This window comes from Talpa occidentalis, unplaced genomic scaffold (assembly GCF_014898055.3).
Source record: "Talpa occidentalis isolate TD23 unplaced genomic scaffold, MPIMG_talOcc4v2.1 talOcc4.6, whole genome shotgun sequence".
NCBI lineage: Eukaryota > Metazoa > Chordata > Mammalia > Eulipotyphla > Talpidae > Talpa > Talpa occidentalis.
Window position 1 is genome coordinate 49,286,008 of NW_023604972.1, and position 19,358 is coordinate 49,305,365.

At 38.1% G+C, this 19,358-nt stretch overlaps 1 protein-coding gene across 8 annotated transcripts in view; it reads right to left on the minus strand.

Moving 5' to 3' along the window:
• The window catches only part of RASGEF1B (RasGEF domain family member 1B), a 559,061-nt gene that overhangs the window by 469,176 nt on the left and 70,527 nt on the right, over window positions 1-19,358 (minus strand). For 2 of the 8 annotated variants that reach the window (XM_054688369.1, XM_054688368.1), the window contains one exon: window positions 10,155-10,262. The exons of the other annotated variants lie outside the window; for them this stretch is intronic. The gene's annotated coding sequence lies outside the window, so the exon portion shown is untranslated. The remainder of the gene's footprint in view (window positions 1-10,154; window positions 10,263-19,358) is intronic. 8 annotated transcript variants of the gene reach the window in all.

Sequence of the window (19,358 nt, forward strand, 5' to 3'; positions counted from 1 at the left end):
ATTTATTTATTTATACAAGAACAGGGGTACAGGCCAGAGGCACAGGAGGGTGAGAGAATTCACCAGAGATAGAGCAGGGAGTAGAACAGGCAGACAGACCAAAAACACTGCTGAGGGAGCAGTGGGTGAGACAGGAGAGGTCTGGCGTACCATGTGGGTATCTCCCTGGCCGGCCAGGAATAGAACTCGCACTGCAGAGGCTGCAGACAGCTTCAGAGTGCTGCACTCAACCCACTGCGAGTGTGTAAACACCCAAAAGTGGAATTGCTGGGTCATATGGTATTTTGATTTGTAATTGTTGGAGGTATCTCCATCGTGTTTTCCATTTGGTTGTACCAGTTTACATCCCCACCAACAGTGTATAAGGGTTGACTTTCTCGACATTCTCACCAACACATGTTTCTTGTCTTTTTGGTATTAGGTGTAAGATGATATTTCACTGTGGTTTTGATCTGCATTTATCTAATAAGTGATGTTTAATATCTTTTCATGTGCCTGTTGGCCACCTATATGCCTTCTTTGGTAAAGATATCTATTCAGATCCTCTGTCCATTTTTTGGCTTATTTGGTCTTTTGTTACTGTTCAGTTGTATGAGTTCTTTATGTATTTTGAATATTCACTGCTTGTCATATGTATTATTTGTAAATATCTTCTCTTACAATTGTCAGTGTACAGGTCTTTCACCTCCTTGGTCAAATTTATTGCTAGGTACTTTCTTCTTTTTGATGTACTTTTAAATGAAATTGTCTTCTATCTCTTTTTGCTAGCTTATTGTTTGGAGAAGTTTATCTTGTTTCTGATTGCTCTCCAATAGATAGTGGCACCAATTTCTTTATATTATGTTCCTTTCCTCTTTAGTAATTTTGAATTAACTAATACTAAATAAGTATTTAACTCAATGGCCAGAGAATAACTGTGTAAAAATAAAATTTGACAATGAATCTTTAAAGTACAGAATCTTTTAAATGTAGATACTGATTTCTAATTTTCCTGAAAAATTAGTTAGAGAATTTAGTACGAGTACCAAATAATAAAACATACGCTTTCTTAAAATAATAGGGGATATAAAATGCTATAACCAATATTTCCATGTTCTCACTACTGGCTGTCTCTTCCAACTCTCAAGATGATAGAAAGAAATATAGAAACTATAGACTCTCAAAGTATCTAGCAAAAACCACCTCATGTTCTTCACAAAGCCATCTTTTCTAAAGTCAGAGTGATCACTATCAACTTCACAGTAAGGGCTCAGATACCCCAAAAGACAATGAACTCCTGATTATCAGAAATACATCTCTTGCTCTACTACCTACTATGCAATAAAACTTCAATTTGGATTTTTCCAACCATCACTCTCAATATCAGGAGAGCTCCACTCTCACCTAGTTGGTAATTTCTCAGAACTGATGTATGTCCACTACTTCCTACAAATTCCACTTATTGGTCTATTCCAAAGGTTCAAAAGATCATTCTACTTTTCCTGGATCTCAAATACTTTCACTTGGTTTTTGGTTATTTTTTAAAGATTTATTTATTTATACAAGAACCGGGGTACAGCCCAGATGCGCGGGAGGGTGAGAGGATTCACCAGAGACGGAGTGGGGAACAGAACAGGTGGATCTGCTGAAATACACTGCTGAGGGGAGCAGCGGGCGAGACAGGAGAGGTCTGCGGCGCCATATGGGATTATTGCCAGGTGGCTGGGATCGAACTGGCGCTGCAGAGGCTGCGGACAGCTTCACAGTGCGGCGCTCAACAGCCTGCGCCACCAGATGAGGCCCCCACTTGGTTTTGATGTCACAAATGTCCTTCATTCATCCCCGTTTAGACATCGGGTCTTAAAAGATGCTCAGAGGAAATTTAGTTGCTAAACAGAAATTTCCCAGTTATGTACTATTTATTTATTTTTTAATATGTAATTTCCCAATTACATATTAAAACCTCCTTTTTCCCAGAAGGTCAACTTGGTATTTCTATGACACCACTGTAGATGTTCTGAGAGTTTAGGGATCCTGCTGATTAAGCCATGTTATTGAGATTCACTCTCAGACTCCAGAGGGGATGCTCCCACATCAATCACTCATATACTTTAAACTGGTATTTTATTAACTTACTTTATTGAGTCAGAGAGAACCATCTTCAAAGACAAGCTTTAACATGTTTCTGCTTTTTATGTCCTTAACTATGTCACTTAAGCTTTCTAACCCTGGATTTCTTTATCTGTAAAATAGGAATATAATAACAGCTCCAATATAGGGTTGCTATAAGGGTTAAATGAAAAGATGCCCTAACCTAGCACATTTTCTGGGATTCAGCAAGCAGAGAAAAAATAATAGTTGTTAAGGTAGTGTTGGTAGTGATTGTTAGCTAAGGTGTAATCGTCAAATGCCCTCATATTTCTTCAGCCAATTCTTGAATACACAAGGCTCTCTAGCCATAACTCAGTCCAAGTTACTTTCATCTAAGGCCACATCAAACTACAGCAAGATACCCTGATGTTCCTCAATAAATTGTTTATGCGGACTATGTCATAAAGACCGAAATGCTGTCCCAAGATCTCAGCTTCCTTTCTGTAAGTCAATGCTGCACTGTGAAAATGTTTTTTACCTTTCTGTATTCTTCATTTGATCTCTATTTTCATCTCTAGCTATCAATTCTAGTTCCCAAATAATTAACTATATATATATATGAAAATTCATACAGCTTCACAGGACACAGACACACAATACACACAAGTGTTCTCCAGAATTCTGAAGTGCTTGTGTAGCCAAAGGAATAGAAAAGGTGTCACGAGAGGAGCAAGTATCAGAGTTACAAAACAGCTCAAGTGGCCATGAAGGATGTTGCATAAGAGATGGGCTTACTAGATAGACTACTTATTTCCAGCATGATACACAAGGGGGAAAGGAGGTCTTTAAAAAAAAAAAAAAGAAAAAGAAAAAAGGAGGTTTTCAACAATCATTTTTGCAACATATGCAACGCCTGACACATATTTTTAAGTCCCAAATTAATTGAGAAAGCATAAGTGAATTTTCAGGGGAGAATATTTCATTTTCTGAGACAATATTCACTACTTGAACAGGTAGTTGTGGCTTATTAAATTGTTGTATACTTGGAAGTTGTCTTTCTTTCAGATTTCATAGGTATGAAACATTGCTTTTTTTTTTTTCCTTCAAGCCCACCTAATGATCTCAATATTATAAACCTCTGATGAATGGCACCAAACTGTCACAGTACTATTAAACAACCCTATAGGGATTTCATGGCCAAAAGTAGATCATTGAGTAACCCCTGATGACTGGTATTGTATTTGTGAAAACTCTACTGACTACCACCCATAAATGAACAAAAACTTCTTAGTTGGTAAACTAACTCCTACTTTCAGGATTGTCTTTGATGTCACCCAGGGTACATTTTGATCCACTAGTTTGAAAAAGAGGAAAAACTGGATCCTACATAAAAACCAAAATTATTATAGTTTGGTGAAAGTCTTGATTGTTTTCCTCTCTTCTCAAACCTCATGTCATACTTACAAGAGACCGGGAAATTAGGAAGAAGATTATTCATAGTTCAGAGACTTACAGATGAGTTATACAATGGCATGAAGAGTATGGAACAAATTGGACAGACATTGATTTAGAACAGAGCTGCCCAAAATATATTAGCCTCTCGAGGAGGGAATATGCTTTTCTAAAGGATAATGTTGTAGTTAATTTATATGAATCTTTAATAACATTGAAAAGCTCCAGGAAGCAAACAAGGAAAACTGTGTTATGGGGTTAGACCATATCTGGATCTAGGGACTCTTCACATTTGGCTTGGGATCTGATTTCTTGGTTTAATCTGGCTACTTTCAACTTCTGGCTGAGGAGCAGACTACACACTCTAATCATGATATTTCTCTTAGCAATTATGTTGCAATGTTCAGATGTGTGATCTTCAGAGTCAAATGCTGCTGTCCAGCCCCTGTTTGACTGAATGATATAACAAAAGATCATTGAGCAAAAGAGAAAGAAAACTTGACACAGAGGAGGAAACAACCACCCCCAGATAATTGATAAGCGGTTGTGATTTCTCAAACACTAGTGACCATATGGATTGATCACACCTAACTTAGATATAAATTGTCTAGACTTCTATTCAGGTTGAGTAATGGCCATAATAGGGACAGTGGGAAAGTAAACCACCTACTTTTACACATAACTTGCACACCAAAGAACTACCTTGGAAATAACTGAGAGAGAGACAGAGAGAGAAAGAGACACAGAGAGAGAGACAGAGAGAGAGGAAGAGCTACATTAACATGACCTTACTATCCCATTGTCATCCAAGGAGACACTGAGAAAAGCATCTTGATTGTTCATCACAAGAATTTCCCCAAGACCATCAATTATTCAATGATTATGAAGACTCTTGCATCCCCTCAGCTTGCTGTTTTTATCAGTTCTAAACTGTTTTATTTTTTATTTAAATTTTATTTTTATATTCCCCATACAATTACAACCCCCTTATTTTGACCCCAATCCCTCCTTTCCCCACCCCCACCCCCCATACAGTGTCTCTGGTTCATAGCTGTGTGTTGATTTTGGTATTTTCTTTCCTATAGTTATTCTTTTTCCTGGTCCCTTATTTAAGTCTTCTAGATTCCTGCTATGAGTGAGACCATCCGGTATTTTCCTTTTTCTTTCTGGCTTATTTTGCTGAGCATGATCCCTTCCAGCTCCATCCATGTTGCTGTAAATTGCATGTGTTTATCTTTTTTAAATGCTGAGTAATATTCCATGGTTTATATGTACCACATCTTCTTGATCCAGTCATCTATTTTTGGGCATTTGGGTTGTTTCCAAAGCTTAGCTATTGGAAATAGTGCTGCTATAAACATAGGGGTGCAGGTGCTCTTTGTTTCTGTGTCCTTTGGGTAAATACCTAGGAGTGGAATTGCTGGATCATATGGAAGCTCTGCGTTTAGTAGGTCAAGATATCTCCACACAGCTCTCCATAGTGGTTGGACAAGTTTTCACTCCCACCAACAGTGCAGGAGAGTTCCTTTTTCTTCACAACCTCACCAACATTTGTTGTTGCTAGTTTTTTTAATATGTGCCATTCTCACTGGTATAAGATGGTATCTCATGGTAATTTTGAATTGCATTTCCCTGATTACAAGTGATGTTGAACAAAGAAAGTTTGTTCAATAAATGGTGCTGGGAAAACTGGGTTGCTACATGCAAAAGAATGAAACTCAACTACTACCTCACACCATGCACAAAAACCAACTCACAATGGATTAAAGAACTAGACATAAGACCTGAAACCATAAAATATGTAGAAGGAAATATAGGCGAAACACTATGTGATATGCACCTCAAAGACATCTTTACAGACACATCACCCAAAGCAGTGATAGTGAAGGCAAAGATAAACAGCTGGGACTATATAAAATTAAAGAGCTTCTGCACAGCAAAAGAGACAATAACAAAAACAAAGCGAAACCCCACCGACTGGGACAACATTTTTGCACACAACACTAATGATAAAGGACTGATCACAAAAATCTGCAAAGAGCTGATGAGACTCAACAACAACAAAGAAAATAATCCAGTCAAAAAATGGGCAGAAGAGCTAAAAAGAAACTTCTCTGAAGAGGAAATGCAAATGGCCAACAGGCATATGAAAAAAGTTCCAAACTGTTTTATTTCCATCCTTATGCAATCCTTGTCAAGTATCCTCATTGAAACCTTCAGTTCTCAGTAGAATCCTAACTTTGTCTTTCCCCCTCAGAGACACTGTCAAGACTCTGTTGAGTTGGTGCTCTCCTTCACTGTGGTAAGAAATAAACTCTAGTGAGGAGGTTGTTGATATTTTGTGAGTCAGCATTGTGAGCAGTAGGAAAGAGATTGACATTAGGGAAATGGAAAACATGTTTGGATTCTGGGTTTACCTTCTACTAGCTGTGGAACTAAACACTGAGTTCAACTAAACACTTGACTGTATTTTAGTGATGCAAACATAAATTTCTCATAAGGCCGAAGGTTAGACCAAAAACTATGTGAACAGGGCCTCCCCTGGTGGTGCAGGCAATTGAGCTCAGCGCTGTGAAGCTGTCCGCAGCCTCTGCAGCACAGGTTCGATCCCTTTCAGCCAGCGAGGGTCCCACATGGCGTGGCAGACCTCTCCTGTCGCTCCCACTGCTCCCCTCAGCAGTGTATTTCATCAGTCTGCCTGTTCTGTTCCCTGCTCTGTCTCTGGTGAATCCTCTCACCCTCCCGCGCATCTGTACCCCGGTTCTGTATAAATAAATAAATAAATCTTAAAAAATATATATATATGAACATTAAAGTACCTTGTAAGTTTTTAATCTGTACACAAACATTAGTTATTACTACTATTAAGCAGAATATTCATCAAACTGACTGTTCACTGGGGCCACTAGTATCGATGTTAAGCATGTACCACATGCCAAACCATGACCAGAGGTAGACTGCTGGGTTCCCTAATCCCTGCAAAGAATAGTGTACTCTGCTCAAAACATAACCCTAATGCTACCCCATTTTAACAGATAAAATCTTCCACACACTTTTTCAACAATGAAAAAATAAAATTCACAATCACTATAAATTTAACATATTTCCAAAATATATCTTGTAAGCAAGTGAATATAAAAATGAAAAGTTGAATCTATTAAACTAATCTTCATTTTAGGCAATGCACATCAAATGATATTTTTGAAAGGAAAATTTGAAGTATTTGGATAAGAAGTTATATTTTTATTATATCATTGATACATGTAATTCAAGTAGACTTGGGAAACACCATGTAATTAACCCTTATGAATCAGGTATCAATGGAAATAACTGCATTTCAATATAAAAACAGAAAATCACTTATTCATTTATCTGCCTATTCACAAAGAGGATTATTTTCTTCCAGACAATTTGACTTTTTGACACATACACTAAAAGGCAATTTTCTTGTCTTTTTTGAAAAAGATACTTTCATGACTCCACAAGATACTCCCAAATCTACTTACCTTAAAGATCACTTTAAGATAAGAACTTATTTCTTCTCAACCAAAATAATTATTGGAGAAGCACTTCCAAAAATAAAAACACTTCCCACAAGGATGGTGATGTAACAAAACACATACTCATCAAGAGCCAAAGATAAACCTGAACTTCATGCAACCCAGGGAAGGAAAAACAAAATGTTCTTCCAGAACTGTAATACTAGAAATGGGAGCTTAATGAAATTTTAAGTGAAAAATAAGGAATATGATGTGTGAAGCTGCTAAGACATTTCTATAAGAATATTTTTAAATACCATATTCATAGTAAAAGTGAACTAAAGGCCTCTCGCGTGAGATAGTGGAACTCTGAGGCTGGACTTAGACCATGCTCCATCATACTTTGACCAAGGGGGCTGCCTCAATGGGCTCTTTTGTTTCCAGTAGGATTCAGACTGTGGAAGGCACAAGCAGGTTGTCCCAGGGCAGAAGGAGAGTAAGGCTGGGTATTCATTCCCCAGGTCCTTTCCTGTAGAATCTCTGAAACTGGCAATATTTCTCCCCAAATCTATAAATCCAATCAGGCAATTCCAGTAACTGCTCCCTACCCCTCAGTCCTAGGGGTAGAAATGACTGCTGATAGTTGCTAGCTCTGCATTGATTTCCCTTGCCAATACTCTTGTATTTGATCCTTTTAATAAGCTCTTCTTCAATTACCCAATTTGAATGTTTCTTGCCAGAATCTTGACTGATACACTTAGGCAAGAATGTTAATGTCTCTGTGCTTCTGTATCTACTGGTTGTAAAACCAGTCTAGTAAGAATATCTGCCTTATAGAATTTTTGCCAGTACCTGGCTCACAGCAAATTCTAAAATTATTGTTAACTACAAGTATATTCCATTGCATATCATTATTGAAATAGTGTGAATTCTTTTGTCAAGACAAAATAAATACTTTTTTAATATAATAATAGTTTGTAGAATTTCCAGTTTCCTTCTGTCCTTAAAAAAAAGATTTTACTATTAATGCCTATAATCTCACTATCTTGGTAGCCCGGTAATGTTGCTTTTCTATATCCTGCTTTAGCAATGAATAAGCTAGCCCTCTTAATCCAAATACAAGACATCAACAAAAAGCAACATGAAATAAAACAAATCTTAACATTAAATAATGAACCTCTTAAAGGGACTTTGGGGAGAGGGATGAGAGAAAACAGATTTTAGCAATGCCTAAACATGTTTCCTAAGAGACACATCCACCCATTTGAAAGGTTTTATTGGCAGTTCAACATCACTTGTAATCAGGGAAATGCAAATCAAAACTACAATGAGATATCATCTTACACAAATGAGAATGGTACATGTTAAAAAAACTAGCAACAACAAATGTTGGTGAGGATGTGGAGAAAAAGGAACTCTCCTGCACTGTTGGTGGGAGCGCAAACTGGTCTAACCACTATGGAAAGCTGTGTGAAGAGTCCTTAACCTGCTAAAGATGGAGCTTCTATATGATCCAGAAATTCCACTCCTAGGTATTTACCCAAAGGACACAGAAACATTAATTCCAAAGGGCACCTGCACCCCTATGTTTATAGCAGCACTATTTGCAATAGCTAAGCTATGGAAACAACCCAAATGCCCCAAAATAGATGACTGGATCAAGAAGATGTGGTATATATACACAATGGAATATTACTCAGCAATCAAAAAAGATAAACTCATGCCATTTGCAGCAACATGGATGGAGCTGGAAGGGATCATGCTCAGTGAAATAAGCCAGGAAAAAAAAAGAAAAATACCAGATGGTCTCACTCATAGCAGGAATTTAGAGAACCTAAATAAGGGACCAGGAAAAAGACTAATTATAATAAAGTAAAAATCAAAATCAAGAAGCAACTATAAACCAGAGACACACTACAGGGGGCCGGGGGAGAGGAGGGAGTAGGATCAAAACAAGGGGGATGGGAACTGTATGGGGACTATAACCAAGATGAAAATGCATACATTGTGCTAAAATGAAAAGTGATGTGAAAAATATATAAAATAAAAAAGAAAGGTTTTATTGGCAGTATGACAGTTTCATCCATGAAAAATAATGATCATTAGTTTTTCCATGACAACTCTGGTTAGCCTATGATATCCATCATGCTCCCGGAGCTCATAGCTTTTTCACAATTCCAATGCCTTGGTTCAAAACATTAGAATGTATTGATGCTATTTTAATTGTTTCTCATATAAAGTCCATTGCTACTTGTCACAAAGTCCCATACATTAAAGATCATTATTGATCTTTATTAATGTAATATTATTACATTATTAATGTAATAAACATACATTATTGAACTTTTGGGAGCTCCATATATATGAAGCCATTCTGAAGTTGGCCTGCAATTTTAACCAAGGTCATGCAAATGAAAGCTTTGGCAATTAGATTTGATTAAGAGGGTCAATTTGAGTGAGACCTCAGATCTCATATAATTATAAAAAGCTACAGATCTGCACTAAAATGTCAGCAAAAAAAAAAGTCAAAATAGCATAAAGACAGATCTCAGAGCATACATTTCATATGAATAACCAAATAGCTTTTATTTAAATTATAATTTCCTTTGTTAACTAGAAATCTTCAGTTTCACTGGTCAAAGTAGGTATTATTTTTGAAGCCTGGAATAGCTTAAGGCCAAGGAATATTACAATGGGACTCTGTTTCAATCATTCCCAACATTTAAAATAAGCCTTAAAATATCACTAGTGCTCTCATATTCTAGTTCTAGAATATCAGAGAAATACATTTTTTTGCGCAGTCTGTATAGAGTATCTGCAACCCTCTATATGGAAAAATAGCTTTTTATTGCTTATTCATCTAAGCGGGCATGTATGTATAAATAAATATCTGTATTAATTTATTTCTATATCCACAACATATATGTATCATCATAAACATACAGAGTATTTCAGAAATTCTAAAATAATTTTTTCACATACTAACATTTCAGACAATGGGATGAAAATTATAATTTAATAATGTGATACTATTATAACATCATAATGTAATTACAATGCAGCAATTTTTTCAGTTTTTTAGCACTACATGTTAATAATATACCTTATAATCAATATTGTCTTAAATTATATGTGTCTCTGTGTGCATCTTACCTCTATTGTCTTCTTTCATTGTCAGTTTAGCACTTTTACTTTTTATGTGCTTCCAGAGTTATTTTAATAGAGTCACGGGCTTACAAATCTAGTAAATAAACCTTAGTTCTGGGAGAAAACAAGCAAAGTCATGTTAAAACATGTTACCAAAGCTCACCATGCAGAAATTAAACCCTGAATTTGTTGAGTTGATTATAGTGTAAGCAAACTTCAGGAACAAAGTTCCAAAAGGAAACACAGCCAATGAGCCACACCAGCCCCACAGCAGAAAATAACAACCCATGAAACTATCTGAAGGTTATCAGACTCAGACTTCACGGATACATTATCATACTTATCAATGATTAAAATGAATTTCAATGTATGAATGAATGGAACTATATTTTACATAACATTACGATAAATATGCAGTACATAGTTTAAATACATGTTATTAAAACCTCAAATCCTAAAACTAATTCATCTTCTCTATGTTTAACCACTGAGAGATTCAGTAGACCCCAGCCAGTCTTAATAAGCTTGTTTTTCTTTTCCTAGGTGTTTAGCTCTTTCCAACTATTATTTTTCTGATTTTCTTTTTTTGTTGTTGTTGTTGTTTATTTGGACTATGTTAAAGTTGAAGTTCCATTTCTCAAATCACTTCTGAACAGTTTTTCTTTGACTTTAAGAGAATCTTTCAGCTGATAAGAAAGCCTCATCCAAAACACAAAATTTTCTAGGTGCCCACTCTGGGTTAGAAACCAAGGATAGGGCCTCCCTGGTGGTACAAGGGGTTGAGACACAGTCTATGACGCTATCTGCAGCCACTGTAGCATGAGTTCAATCCCTAGCCAGGGAGCTGCCCACGTGGCGCAGCAGACCTCTCGTGGCTCCCCTGCTGCTCCCCTCAGCAGTGTATTTAAGTCAATCTGCCTGTTCTGCTCCCCACTCTGTCTCTGGAGAGTCCTCGCACCTCTCACACCTCTGGCCTGTACCCCAGATCTTGTATGCAAAAATAAAATAATCTTTTTAAAAAAGAAAAAAGAAACCAAGGATAAAAAGATGAATGAGACAATCTGTCTTTGCTTTCAAAATGTAGTATACTGCCTAGGAGCATGGGTGTCACAAGTAAAATATCAGAAATGCAAAATCTCAGACTTATAGTATTAGGTGCCTCCAGAGAAACAACCATTAGGAGATACACTAGAGAGATACGTAAGTAGTTAGGTAGGTAGGTAGGTAGGTAGGTAAGTAGGTAGGTAAGTAGGTAGGTAGGTAGGTAGGTAAGTAGGTAGGTAAGTAGGTAGGTAGGTGAGGAGTAAGTAGGTAGAAAGGTGGATTGATGGATGGATGGATGGAGAGAGAGAGAGAGAGAGAGAGAGAGAGAGAGAATAGAGAGAAGATAGGCACATACAAATTTATTATAGGGAATTGGTTCACACAATTATGGCAATAAGTCCCAAGATCTATATAATGAACTGGGGTGTCGGAGAGCCAATGGCAGTTTCAAGACTCAGAAGAGCTAATGCTTCACTGCAGTCCAAAAGAAAAGAGAAGCCAAGTTCAAAGACAGTCAAACATGAAGCATTCTCTCTAACTTAGGGGAAGGTCATATTTTTATTCTGATCTATAATTGTCTATTTTTGCTTTGTTGTGTTTTGTACTGTTACTATTTTTTTACACTGATATCTTATTTGGTTCCCCTATATTCCTGCTATAAGGGAAACCATCTGATATTTTTCTTTTTCCTTCTGGCTTATTTCACTGAGCAGAATTCCTTCTAGTGCCATCCACGTTGCTGCGAATGGCATGACTTTATCTTTTTTGATTGCTGAATAATATTCCATTGTGTATATATACCACATCTTCCTGATCCAGTCATCTATTTTTGGGCATTTGGGTTGTTTCCAGGTTTTGCCTATTGTAAATAGTGTTGCAATAAACATAGGGGTACAGGTGTTCTTTTGGATCAATGTTTTTGTGTCCTTTGAGTAGATCCCCAGCAGTGGAATTACCTGGTCATATGGCAGTTCCATTTTTAGTAGACTGAGGAACCTCCAGACAGCTTTCTATAGTGGTTGGACCAGGTTGCACTCCCACCAGCGAAGTAGGAGAGTTCCTTTTTCACCACATCCTCGCCAACATTTGTTTTTGCTTGGTTTTTTGGTTTTTTTTTGATATGTGCCATTCTCACTGGTGGAAGGTGGTATCTCAATGTGGTTTTGATTCGCATTTCCCTGATTATCAGGGATGTTGAACATTTTTTCATATGCCTGTTGGCTGTTTGCATTTCCTCTTTGGAGAAATGTCTTTTAAGTTCTTCTGCCCATTTCTTGACTGGATTGTTTACTTTGTTTTTGTTGAGTTGTGTGAGTTGTTTGTATATCTTTGTGATCAGTCCCTTATAGAGACATCCTGCAGGGGAGGAGGAGGGAGCGGGATCAGAGGGAAGGAGGGAGGGAGGGAGAAGCACAGGGCACTGAGGTGACGGTGCATGGGAGCACTGGTGAAGGAAATTCTATGGGGACTATACTTGAGGGGGTGGGGGAAGCAAATATTGTTTAAAAATGAACAATGATGTAAAAAATTAAAAATAAACAAAATAGAAAAAATTTTATTCTGTTCAGGCTTTCAACTGATTGGACAAGGCTCACCTACATTAAAAAGAACAACTACATTAGGAAGAGCAATCTGTTTCATTCAGTATACCAATTTAATTGTTAAGCACAATCCCAGAGACACATCCTGAAATGACATTTGACCACATATCTGCATACCACATGAGTCCGTCAAGTTGACACATGAAGACTAACATTACACCTATTGAACAGGAATCTGCATTTTAACAAGATCTCTATTTGATTCATAGGCAAAATGAAGTTTGAAAAGCACGTCTAGTCTATGTGCACAACGATCTCACAGACACATGAACAAATAACAACCTATAGCATGGTTCCAGCTATAATCAAACCAGATGAAAACAGAATGGTGATAGGCATAGTAAGCAGTGAATATCTCCCTGAACAGACCAGGAAAGACTTCACAGAAGAGAGGTCCCTCACCTAGGTTTTAAAGATGAACAGTTTTCCATACACAGCCTTTGCAACCAGAGTACCTGGATTTAAAGCAATAACTCTGCCACTTACTAGTTGTATAATCTAGTATGATTAATAGAACCTCCCGACACCTCAACTTCCCCCTCTGTGAAAGGGGGGAAATAATATAACTAGCATATACCAATAATTAAATGAGCTGGCACATGTAAACATATGCCTGACACATAGTAACCATTATAAAATATAAACTATCACCATCATCATGACCATGTTTTTAACTCTTCTGATCCACAAGATAAGCTATTATTTATAGTTCATTTTATTTAATATTAGATTTGCCTCTGTCCCATTAACAATGATATCACCCTTGATGTAAAAGCATCTTGGACTTTCCTGACTCTAGCAAGAAAGAATGAACACAAATGCAAAGATTCACAGAAGTCCAAGACTAAACCACCACAACAAAGTTCCTGAATAAGTATAGGAAATAACATTTATGGTCTGCTTATTATAAGATAGGCATCTTGGATGAACTTAGCAGTATTATTTCATTTAATCCTCATAACTTCAAGGTAAACAGTGTATTACCTCTATTTTATAGATATGGAGGCAAAAATAGAAAAATGTTGAACAATGTGCCCAAATTCACAGAAATAGTAAGCAATAGAAGCAACATGTACCCAGGCACTCTGGTTCCACTTAACCATAATGTGATGATAAGTTTCAATGGGCTAAAAATTAGGGAGAAGAACATGGGGAGATGATATCTAAATCTGAGTGGTGTCAATTTTTTTAACATTTGTGTCCTCCTAGAGATGTGATAAGCACAGGAATGCAGATTGATGGTTTTTGCTCTAAGTTCAGATTGACAAAAATACAATAGAAAGAAGCAAAACCAGAGGTCTACCCAAATCAATCTAGTTCTTATAATTGGGTAATGCTAGTGATATAACAAATAGGCCCACAGATATACAAACCCGCTAAAAAAAATTTTATTCCGTGTTCAGGTTAGACTATAGATCAGATAATTCCAGCTGACAAATGGCACTTCTCTACACAATGGTTCCATCCTATGGCTTCACCAAACCCAGGAGTAGTCGTCTACATCCAGACAGTAGAGGAGGAAAAGGAGAACATGGAGGAAGCAATCCCGTTTCTGCAATGCTATGGCAGGAAGTGACACATACCGTTTCCATTCATATTCCACTAGTGAGAAACAGCTAAATAATCATGCCTGGATGCAGAAAGGCTGATTAGCTACCTAACAGGGACAACTGTTTACTACATAAAGGGGAGTATGAGTTATAGTGCACAGCCAGCCACCTCTGCAGTATCCTTCTCCTGGGGATTCTACGGGATCTCCATCACTCAGGCATACTGGACCCTCTGTGTCTATGGGATAGGTTCCTGGGGAATCTGATGAGCAAAAAATAGCACCTCATTTCCACAGCTTATCCTCGATGAAGTGGAGGCTAGCACTACTTGAGAGGGATAGATAGGTAGATCCACAGATAGACTGTGGTGTCCTAAATTTGACTGTGACGGTAAGTTGAGTCTCTTAATCCTTACTCGCCTCCTACAATTAAGAAAAAAAATTCGGGCCTCCCCGGTGGCGCAGCGGTTGAGCGCTGGGTTGCGAAGCTGCCCGCAGCCTCTGCAGCGCCGGTTCGATTCCCAGCTGCTCCCCGGCCACCAGAGGAGGGTCCCACATGGCGCGCAGACCTCTCCTGCCGCCCGCTGCTCCCCTCAGCGGTGTGCTTCGGTCCCTCTGCCTGCTCTGCTCCCCGCTCTGGCTCTGGAGAATCCTCTCACCCTCCCGCGCTTCTGACTGTACCCAATGCTTGTATAAATAAATAAATAAATCTTTAAAAAAAAAAAAAAGAAAAAAAATTCACACAAAATCAATTGTCTTTACTCAATAACTGCTGGTTAAAATATCTGATTATTCTGCTGGGAATAACTCTCTGGCAGCAGCACAAAATATTCTATCAATTTTAGATGAAAATAAAGATCTAAAATTTCCCATGTAAGTGATTAAAATGCACTCAGTTGAGGGCCTCCCCTGGCGGCGCAGCAGTTGAGCGCAGCCTCTGCAGCCGGCGGTTGGTTCCCGGACCGCTGAAGAGGGTCCCACAAAAACAAACAAACAAAAAAAAAAAAATGCACTTAGTTGAATGAACGGCAGAAGAAGGAATTTTGTCCTTAAAACTAGCATTTTTCTAAATTGAACTCCAACTGACTTTCAGAATAGGGTCTGATGTATTTAATGACAGTATATTTCCATATCAATATTTTCCAAATCAAAATTCTTATGGTGACTCTGGCTAAATGTATGGCCAGCACAGACAAAACAAAAGATGAAAGACTTGTGACATAGTGAATCTATTTCAACGAAATAGAAAATAAAAAAGCAACTTCAAACATGCATTTTTCTCCTTTTGGGGATTCTTGTAATAAGACAAACCTGAGAAAGGATAGTCAATACTTACATTACCTAGTAAACTGTTTTGCAAAGATAGATTTAAATGTCAAGTATATCAAGCCTGGAGACTTCACCTTATTTCTATTATTAAATGATAAAATTAAAACTATATTAAACATGTCAAGCTTCATGTGGGTAGTAAGTGTATTAAATTCAATCAAATCAAAATTCAGCTGCACAAATGCAAATATTCCAGAAGGGAAACTGTTCCAGAAGAGAAAGAATGGAAATGCTCATCCTTTTTTCTTTTAAATCAAATATACACATTGTGAGTCAGAAGTTTTGCACTCGAGAAGTGAAAGACCAGAGACTCGGCCAGGAGGATCCACGATGATTGTGAAGCCCTTGTATTAGCCCCGGACTATCTATATCCACATGGAAAGTAGAATGTGGCTAAGAATCCACCAAGGCTGAACCCTTTAATACCCAGCAGGCACTCCTGCCCCACAGATCCAGACCTGCTATGCATCCTGCCCTTTTCTAGTCTGGGTCTCAAGCCTCTGCATGTTTTATGAGCAGCCCAGCACCCTCCAAATATTTCTCTTCAATTAAGTTGGTAAGAGCTGGTTTCCATTCCTTGCCAATAAATAATTCTAATGAAGACCCACTTTTATACCTGAGGATACTGAAATTCTATGAATTGACGGTTGGTTACAGAGCAAAGAGTGGAATCCTGGTCCAGTGTTCCTTCTGCTCTCCTAAGTAGTCACTTGCAAGGACTCTCACTTAGAGATTCATTTCCAAATATAGAATGTTCCTGAACTTCCCTGGCATGTTTCCTCAGAGATGGTGTCCTTATGTCTTCCTGTTGCCTCATCCATGTGGCTCACAGGAGAGCCTGCACACTGTGTGGAAACAGTTAGCACCTCACACCTTAGGCTCCCTTGATTATCTGTGATTCCTCCAAGGCCCCTTCTGTGCTCCCCATACAGTAGAAACTCTGTCATTAATTTTTTTAAAGATTTATTTATTTATTTATTTATACAAGAACCAGGGTACAGTCCAGATGTGCGGGAGGGTGAGAGGATTCATCAGAAACAGAGAGGGGAACAGAACAGGTAGACTGATGAAATACACTGCTGAGGGGAGCAGCGGGGAGACAGGAGAGGTCTGCTTACCATGTGAGATCGTCCCCTGCCGGTTGGGATCGAACCAGCACTGCAGAGGCTGTGGACAGCTTCACAGGGTGGCGCTCAACTACCTGCGCCACCAGGGGAGGTCCTTGTCATTAATTTTTATTTGGGCTGAATACCCACAACTATATTTAACTAGTTGCTAGAACAACTAACCTGGAAGATAGAGTTGAACAGAATTAGAACAATCTTTTCTTTACAAGGACTCAGTCATAATTGTGACTTGAACCATGGACCAACATATTTCCTTTCAAACTTATCTGGAGTCTGAAGGGTTGGACTGGACATGATTAAAGCATTCTACCCCCACTTTTCTCTTCTGATATGTTCTGTTTGTTTACATTAAGTCTACTTCTCATTTCATTAAACTCTGAGAACACTCAAACACTAATCACATGTATATTTACCTCTTCATAACTTTCACATGACTACACTGACATCACACCATCTTGACTAAATCTGTCTCTTTTTTAAAAGGCTCCCCCTTCACCCTTCCCAAACACGGTCTTTCTCCATGTATATACTGGATGTAAGTGGTGTAATAATACAGCTCATAATTCAACTTAACTACAGATTATTTCTATTTTCCCTATTCTTTTTGGACTTTATGTATTTCTAGTAGGAAAGATTCAAAAAGTTGAAAAGAGGGTCTCCCCGGTGGCGCAGCGGTTGAGCGCTGGATTGCAAAGCTGCCCGCAGCCTCTGCGGCGCCAGTTTGATCCCGAGCTGCTCCCCGGCCACCAGAGGAGGGTCCCACATGGTGTGCAGACCTCTCCTGCCGCCCGCTGCTCCCCTCAGCAGTGTACTTCGGTCCTTCTGCCTGCTCTGCTCCCCGCTCTGGCTCTGCTGAATTCTCTCACCCTCCTGCGCTTCTGACTGTACCCAGTGTTTGTATAAACAAACAAACAAACAAATAAATAATACATGCCTCTTAAAAAAAAAAAACACAAAAAGTTGAAAAGAAAATAAAAGATAAGTAAGTCTCCATTATCCCATCCCCAAGCCATTAAACTTCCCACCTAGACATGGTCAATATTAAAAAGATTCTTGTTATAATGTTGATATTTTTTAAAATTCAGCTATGCAACAAACATAGACAGAGTGCTCATCAAGTAGATTGCATTAGTGATTCACAAATAATATTGTTATAAATTATTGAGCACTTAGCAGGGAATGGGGGCCAGACACTAGGCTGCATTTCATAATGCCTATCTCTCATAATCTTCATGACAATCAATGAATTGATTCTATTAATATACTAATTTAACAAACGAGGAAACTGAGAGTGATAAAATAATTTGCTTAAGATTTCGAAAGACAGACATTAGAAAAATGGACAAAAGACTTGCACTGGCACCTCAGGCAAGAGGATACCCAAATGGCCAACACCTAGATGGAAAGGTGATCTCCTCCTTTAGCATCAGGAAAACCACACAAGCTGGCAATACACACCCCTCAGAATAACTAAAATGAAAAAGACAGGAATGTTATATGTTGGTGAGGTCTTGTAACAACTGGAACTGGTAGAAGTAAAAATTAATACAATCACTTTGGAAAACTGAAACTATCTATTGAAGCTAACATACTACCTCGACCTTGCAATTCTACTTCTAAGTACATTCTCAAGAGAAATATCCTAATACACTCACCAAAGGAATGTACAGGAATATTTATATCTATTATTATATATAATCAGCCAAATCTCAAAATTATTCAAATTTCCATTAATAGCAGAATGGATAAATTATGGTATGTTCACACAACGGAATGTTACACAACAATGAGAATGAATAATCTACAACTACATGAAGTGACATGGGTGAATTTGACAAGTATAATGTGAAGATAAAGAAGCCAGACACAAAAGTGCATTATTCTATTTATCAAAAACAAAAACAGGCAAATGCTCTACAATATTAGAAATCAGGATGGTAATTATCCTTAGGGGAGATGGGTTGCCAGGAAGGGGACTAGAGGCTCCCAGATGCTTCTGGGATACTGGTAATAATCGAGATTCTTCTTACACCATTGTTGTTCAGTTCATCAAAAGTTATCAACCCCACAACTTTATGAATATTTGCATTTTTATATAGAATACTTAAAAAGTAAGTTTTTTTTAAAATTCACGTGCTCATGAAGTTTACATTCCAGCATAGCCAAGACTCCTTAGCAGAAGTAGATGTGAGCAGAGAATTGAGCAAATGGATCATTTCTTAGCATGGATTTCCCAAAGCCAGCGGACACGACACAGGGAGAAGCCCACTCCTGATAAGAAGTTGAATTCTGGCTGCACTGCTGCCCTTTCATAATCAGGTTTACGTTGCCAGGCCACTAGAACTGCACTTACATTTAAGAAGAGTGTTCTTAACTTGGGTCTTCAGACCCCCGAGGAGCCCTTATGTAGACTTCAGGAGTTCATAAGCTTAGATGAGGAGAAATTATATAGAGCTGCATAACTAAACTGTGCTCAACTGAAATTGAGCATTTTTCTCAAGCATGAATGTAAGCAACAAAGCATGGTAGGCTTGAAATACTAAAAACTTCATCACCAATA